Source organism: Triticum dicoccoides, chromosome 2B (assembly GCF_002162155.2).
Source record: "Triticum dicoccoides isolate Atlit2015 ecotype Zavitan chromosome 2B, WEW_v2.0, whole genome shotgun sequence".
NCBI lineage: Eukaryota > Viridiplantae > Streptophyta > Magnoliopsida > Poales > Poaceae > Triticum > Triticum dicoccoides.
This window is the reverse complement of record NC_041383.1, coordinates 825,529,765-825,536,780: the sequence shown is the minus strand read 5'-3', so window position 1 is coordinate 825,536,780 and position 7,016 is coordinate 825,529,765. Positions and strand designations below refer to the sequence as shown.

The following is a 7,016-nucleotide window of genomic DNA, read 5'->3' as shown; positions in this document are numbered from 1 at the left end:
TCGCTGCCGTCGCCCAACACCAACCGCCTTGCCCCGATTAGCTCTTGGAGATGCGGACGACAGGATGTGCTCCAGCGCCGCCGCCTACGAGCGCCTCCCAGACGGTTCGTCCCTTCCTCATGGTCATGGAGCTATCTCTTATTAGATCTGATTGTATCCCTGTTTGTGGTGATTGGCTGGGTGTAGATGAGTCGACAACGAAGCTCGGGGACGTGATATGGCGCTCGGTGTAGGTGGCCATGGTGGACCTGAAGAAGCTGGCTGAGATAAGCGATGGGGTCAGTGTTGTGCTCCTCCCGTTCACATTAAACAAATAGTGCAGACTCTGGCTGCATGACTGGTGTATATATCCACTTGGACCACCAAAATCAAACTGATAGCAAGAACCAGATATAGTGCTAAGTTATAGTTTGTACACAGATCCATATTAGTTCAGAGATGCACACAACAAATCTGTACATTCAGAATGACCACCAAAATCCAGCAATACAATTGACTAGATTGGAAGAATTTACTTGATCAATATGTGCACATGAAACAACACTTTAACCCGTGTGAACTATCCGTGGAATTATGCACTGCACAGACATATATTCGGACAGCATGATGTTTCATTTCGAGGCTATAGTTACATCATTGAAACCAAACAACTATATATGATTCCCCATAGACAGATTGCACCAAACACTCTGGTTACCTGCCTACAGCTAATTATTTTACTTAATGCCTGGGAGGTATCAAATTATGGAGCTTGGGGATCTGTCTTGCCTTTAGTCTGAACCGAAACAGCAGCCTCACTGTCTTTTTGGTGTTGAATTACAGTGAGCTGCTTCTCAAATGTCCCATAGCATACCGGCTGCAGCACCCCGAGCTCCTCATTATCTGCTCCATGATCAAGATCCATCGCCACCGACAGCCACGCACTTGGATGCAAGGCTTGCCCGGACGACTCTGAACCGAAACCAATCCTAGACTGGGAGTCGTATGCATCGTCCATTTGTGCATATCCAACCAAAGCACTTAATTCACAGTCCGCAAAATAATCTATGTAACGCAAGGCAAATCTAGCTTAGAAATCTACACGGAACTTCCACTGCGCTCTGCTAAATCAACTTACCTACTCCTTTAACCTTTTCATGGTTCCTTATTCATTTTGGCAGTTCCCCAGTCCAAACGAGCACTCATCTTTCATGGGTGATTTCTCTACCGCAACTGGACTTGCAACTTTCATGATGATGCTGTTAGGCTGGATTACATTCCAAAGATTTGGTTGGGGGGTGGCTTCCATTATCACCCCCATAGTTTTGTGGTGACTGGCGTTGGTTTCTTTTCTGACTTTCAACAAGTGCAGTTCATTGCCGCAGAGCAGTCTTAGAAGATCCGTGCACATGTAGCCTTATTTCTTATTCCAAATTTCATCATACAAAAAAAAAATACTCAGTGTAACCTCATTTCTGATGTTTGCGAAAATTAGATTATAAAAATGTTGCATAATGGCACATGAAGCAGGTTACATTTCATTTTTTGCCCGGTGCAACGCACGGGCATTTGTACTAGTGAAGAACAAAGCAATGTTAGTAAGCACTCATACATCTACTCACTCTGTTCCTAAATATAAGTCTTTTTAGATATCACAATATGAACTACATACAGATTTACATAGACATATTTTAAAGTGTAGATTCACTCATTTTGCTCCGTATGTAGTCCATAGTGGAATGTCGTAAAAGACTTATATTTAGGAACGGAGGGAGTACATGTTAGGGAGTTTTCCCAAAATGTCACCAATATGGAATTACTGTAGACATCACACTTTCTTTATTAACAGATCAAGGTAGCAGAAACAAGACATGCATATAGGTATCATCAAGTGGTAAGTCCAGCGCACTTCAATGACAATGACTTAAGTTGGATTCTTACTGCATAGTACATGCGTTATTTCTGGTCTATAGTGAATTTCGGAGAATAGAAAAATAAAATCTGGACAGGGAGAAAGTGCTAGCACAAATACCTTAGACGGAACCTTCTATTCATTATCTCTGCTTCCTTTAACTTTGGACAATTGGATATCTGCACGTTCTTTACTTTTGCAACTGCCTTTGCTCCACCAACTGAAACTAGGTTTGAACAACCGACCATGTGCAGTTCTTCAAGGAAATGCAAATTACCAAACGCTTCATCTGGTATTGTTTCTAAACTCTCGCATTCTTCAATTCTTATTATTTTGATGGCTGGTATATAATCTCGATGCAAAAAATGTTCTAGGCTGGAGATATTGTCGCACCGACCAATGGTTAGGTCAGTCAGGGAAAGGAAAATACCTTTTGCATTTATTTTTATGCTCTTGAGTCCGTCACAACATTCAAAAGTAAGTGATTTTAAGCTTTGAAAGTTTTCCGGCTTAAACCATCTTGGGAGCGAGACACAGGATCAACCCTGGAGGACCAGAGAAGTGAGACTGGTAGGAGGTTGCAGAACTTGTAGCACTTCTATCTCATTGGCTTTGTCCGATGGGGTAGTTGAACGCATACACAGTTTCAACTCGCCAATGTATTTCTTTTTCATCAGTTCAGCTTCTGTTGCATCACGTATGCTTAGCTTGCCATCACTAGATAACTTCAAGTGTCCACGGAATTGGTTCAGATTCTTCAATAACCTAATTCCTTGTCCCTGCGCATCGGTGGGTCGACCAAGATGCAAGTGACACCCAACATAATATGTTAATCCATATAATTCGAATTTCTGCAAACTGGTCAACATATCAAAGCCTTCTGGCAAGCTTCGTAGCTTGCATTTCTTGGCATATAAAATCTGCAGATTATATAGCCAACAAAAAGTTGAAGGAATTGTCGTAAAAGGACAAGCATTGGAGATTTCAAGATACCGGAGATGCTTCCAGTTGCCAATACTATCTGGTAACTTATTTGCGTAGGCACAAGAAATCACACGCATTCGCGGAAGTTCAGTACACCATTGGTCCATTACCCACCGTGTGTTTATTGCTAAGTTCTTCTTGCAAATTAAGGTGCGCAACTTCGTGTACTTGCATAGTCTTGACAAGTTGCAATCGTCAAAGTCTTTGCTAGGGAGTACATACAGATGACGAACATTTTGAGGAATTTTATCAAAGTCACCCTCATTTCTTAAGATGAAGCAGTCATGCTCTGAAACTTTTTGTGCCATGTCATGAAGCAAATCATGGATCACATATCCACCACTAACTTCTTCAAAGAAGGATCGTGCTACCAGGTCTTCAAAATACTGACAACTAATATCTTGAATTGGAAGATCATGTTGAGGTTCCACAAAGCCTTCTGCTGCCCAAATTTCAGCTAAGCATGCCTTCTCAAATTTGTAATCTTTGGGATACATAGCACAAATTGAAAAGCATTGCTTCAAATAGAATGGCAAATACATGTAGCTCAACCGAAGGGCAGGCAAAATGTCAGTCTCCCCTTGCGGCAACGTCCACAGTTCACTCTCAAGTATAAATTTCCAATTTGATGCTTGTAGATCCATGCTTAACATGCGTCCCAGAGTTTTGGCAGCCAAGGGGGAACCCTTCAATTTAGGAAGTATTCCTTTACCAATGTTCTCCAACTCAGGGTCATTGTCAGAATCCTCAGATCCGAACGCACACAATTTGAAGAATTTCCAGAAGACGTCATCCTTTAGACCTTCTAATTTAATTGGCTCCATTGTGCGCACCCCCTCGGTAACCTTTGGGCATCTAGTGGTGACCAACATTGTACTTCCCTCTTGGGCACTTCTAAAAGGTGCAAGAAACCTCTTCCAACACTGCCCATTTTCCTTCAAGGCATCATCCCATATGTCATCTAGGACTATCAATAACCTTTTATTGTCCACATAGTCATGGAGAGCACGCTGAAGAGAATCCAAATTATCATTTTTTTTCTTCTTTTCCAGTACAGGATTGCATGACCTCTTTAGTTAACCTCTTCACATCAAAGTCATCTGAGACACAAATCCAAATTATCATCTCAAAGTGATATTTCACTCGTTGATGGCTACAGATATGTTGGGCCAATGTAGTCTTTCCAACGCCGCCAATTCCAAGTAAAGGTAAAACCGGAAGATCCGATATTCTTGATTCATTACTAAATTGATTGCTTGTTGATGCCCTTGGTGCATTGACTGAACTAGTTGCTCTCTTGCGCTTTAAATTTGTTGGTACATTAAGAAATCCCAATGCTTTCTTCAACTCCTCATCACGACCAAATATTTCCCTTTCATTTGGCAAAGAGGTGGTCTCTGGCCTAACTGATTTATCAAAACGTTGTGTAACTCCATGAAGTCCCATATTCTGCAACTGACTCGAGAGATGATTCAACCTTAATTGGACATCCTTAAGTTTGTTGAAGTCGCCTTGAATGACCTTATCAAGGAAATCGATGAAAGGAGATTGGCTTGCATTGCTCTCCACTTTCACCTTCATCTGGTACCATCTGAACTCATCAATAAGGTCCTCTGCATCGGACACGGTATCCTTGAGACTCCGAAGGAGCTGGGCCACAGCCATACGGTGTTTGTGGCTTCTCGAGTATTCTGCTCCGTTAATGAGGTCATACATTGCTGGAAGAGTATTGCAGAGATGCTGTAGGTCACTCTCCAATTGCAAGACACGACCCTGGAGACTTTGCTCCTGTGAACCACTCCATCGGGAGTGCAGAGATGAAATGACAGATTTGGCCGACTGAAACAAACTGGCACACTCATTGATGGCACCAATGATCCCAATGGCAGGTAAGCTCATGGTGGCTGGAGTCTGGACATCAATTAATTTTTGGCCTGCGAGCAACCAATGGATGCAATTAGCATCATGGAAGTAATTTTTAGTGTCAGATTACAATAAGCCGGCTATTAATTGCAGTCATTGTTATGTGCAGATATGTTTCCAATGAATTAGTGTGAACGGCATCAGGTGAAAGTAAAGTTATAATGTATGCATGTACTCTTTCTTTGCAATTATGGACAAAGATACTGCTTTGTCTAGAAACCACGTAGAGGTGAAAATATACACTTGAATATTCAAGTGAGCTCGATCTATTCACATATGGAGACCTCTTTTAATGAATTTATTTTTGCGGAGATTCGATCTGGAAGCAGTACACGAAAAGACCCAAGTATGTTCTTTCTTCCTCGGCATGCTGAAGTTTTTTCTTTTTTTTTGAAAGATCCAGCTCGGCTGGCATTCATTTCATTAAGCAGAGAGAGAGAGCGAAAACAATTGTTGATCAAGTGATCGGGGAGTGAAAGAAAAGTTACAGGCCAGACTAGGTTAAGCCTATGCTGGCAGGAGTGCTCGTGTGCGTGATCTCTCACGACACGTCCCCGAACGGGTGCTCCATGCATTTTGCTACGGCTACCCTCCATTGTCCCGCCTGCAGGCTTCAGTAATGCTTCTCACGCTTGCAGTCTTTCCTCTGAAAGCGCATGCATTGCGCTCGATCCAAATCTGCCAACAGACGAGAGCCAGCATCGATTTGGTCCCTTTCTTGTTGCCTGGGGTGGCGTGGTCGATGATCCTCTAAACGCGCTCGCCCGTAGTCCTTCCCGCGTTCCAGCAGGAGTGAGCTAGAGCATCGCAGCCCCACCATGAAGCCACCTTGTCCCACACCTGAATGGCGATCGGGCACTCCCAAATCAGGTGAGAAGGGGTCTCGAGGTTCCTTCAGCACAACTGACAGAAGTAGTTGTTGGTCCAGCCGCGACGTTGCAGCCTATCGCAACCAGAGCCTGTCCAAGTGCAGCAGGCAGAGAAAAACTTTGATCTTGCCCGGCGCCCAAACTTTCCAGATTGATCCTCTGAAGTTAATTAGTTGCCGCAGGTGATGGACTGTGGTCCCGGAACTGCACATCGTAGGCTGATCATGCAGAGTACTGGCCGGAGCTGCTAGGGGTCCATCTGATCGTGTCCTCCGTTACGTCTTCCATCGTGATCCCGGCGGTGCGGATCTCCCTTGCCAACTGGAGTACCATGTGCATGATGCTCTCATGGTTACCGTGGCGGAGATCAAGGATCCACCGGTCATCGTGCAGCGCCTCCGGGACTGAACGGTTCTTCCTGATGGATTGAGCAAAGACCTTCGGATAGGCCTGACAGATCTGCCTGCCTCCTAGCCAGGGTGAGAGCCAGAAGGAGGCCGTGATGCCGTTGCCGATGGTGACCACCGTGCAGGCTGCAAACAGGGTGCGGTCTGAGTCGTCACACGGGGTACCCGTGCCGACTCAGGGAGGGTCTGGCTGTGTCCAAGAGAACCAGAGCCACAGCAGGCGCAGTGCCCTTTGTGAATTTATCCAGGTCGTGGGTGCCCAGCCCGCCGTTGCGCTCCGGCGAGGTGACCGTCGTCCAGCACACCTTGCATTTCTCTCCTGTTACTTCTTCGTCCTGCGCTAAGAGGAACCATCGTCTTTGCCTTGTCGACGTCCTTGAAGAACCTCTTCGGCGCCCGCAGTGCCGTGACGGCGAATGTGGGCATGGCTGAGAGGACAGTCCGCACTAATACCCTCCTGCCCGCGATGTGCATGAGCCTTCCTTTCCATCCCGCCAGGCGTGCCCGGATCCTATCTACTAGTATAAATTGGAGATGAACTAGCCTAATCTTGCTGACGGTGCCCTGATTGGAAGTCCGAGGTATCTAGTCCAAAGTTTAGTGATGTCTACGTCCTCGCAGGCTAGGCTATGGGAATGATGGAAGATTTTGCCAAGTTCACGCACAGCCCCGTAGCCTCGCTGAAGTGGTGGAGGATGTTGAGGAGCTCGTTGATCTCGCGCCTGACCGGGTTGATGAATATAACAGCGCCGTCGGCGTAGAGGCTGGTGCGCATGCGCGCCCCCATCCCGGGGACAGCGGACAGGAACCCGGCGCTTGTTGCTGCCTGGTTTGTCCTGACTTAAAGTTCATGCTGAAGTTTCACTTTGAAAAAAAAAACTGGTTTGTCTGAGCTAAAACAAATTGCTTGATTCTATCTAATTTTAACAAGACACAGAAAAT

The 7,016-nt window shown here is 45.3% G+C and overlaps 1 long non-coding RNA gene and 1 pseudogene across 1 annotated transcript; one reads left to right on the top strand and one right to left on the bottom strand.

Moving 5' to 3' along the window:
• Positions 1-13: 13 nt before the first annotated feature.
• Positions 14-1,504, top strand: LOC119266120. The gene is made up of 3 exons (XR_005131866.1): positions 14-104; positions 187-278; positions 823-1,504. It is a non-coding gene; the product is annotated as an uncharacterized LOC119266120 (long non-coding RNA).
• A 252-nt stretch (positions 1,505-1,756) lies between these two features.
• LOC119266119 lies at positions 1,757-4,761 on the bottom strand (annotated as a pseudogene).
• Positions 4,762-7,016: the final 2,255 nt, after the last annotated feature.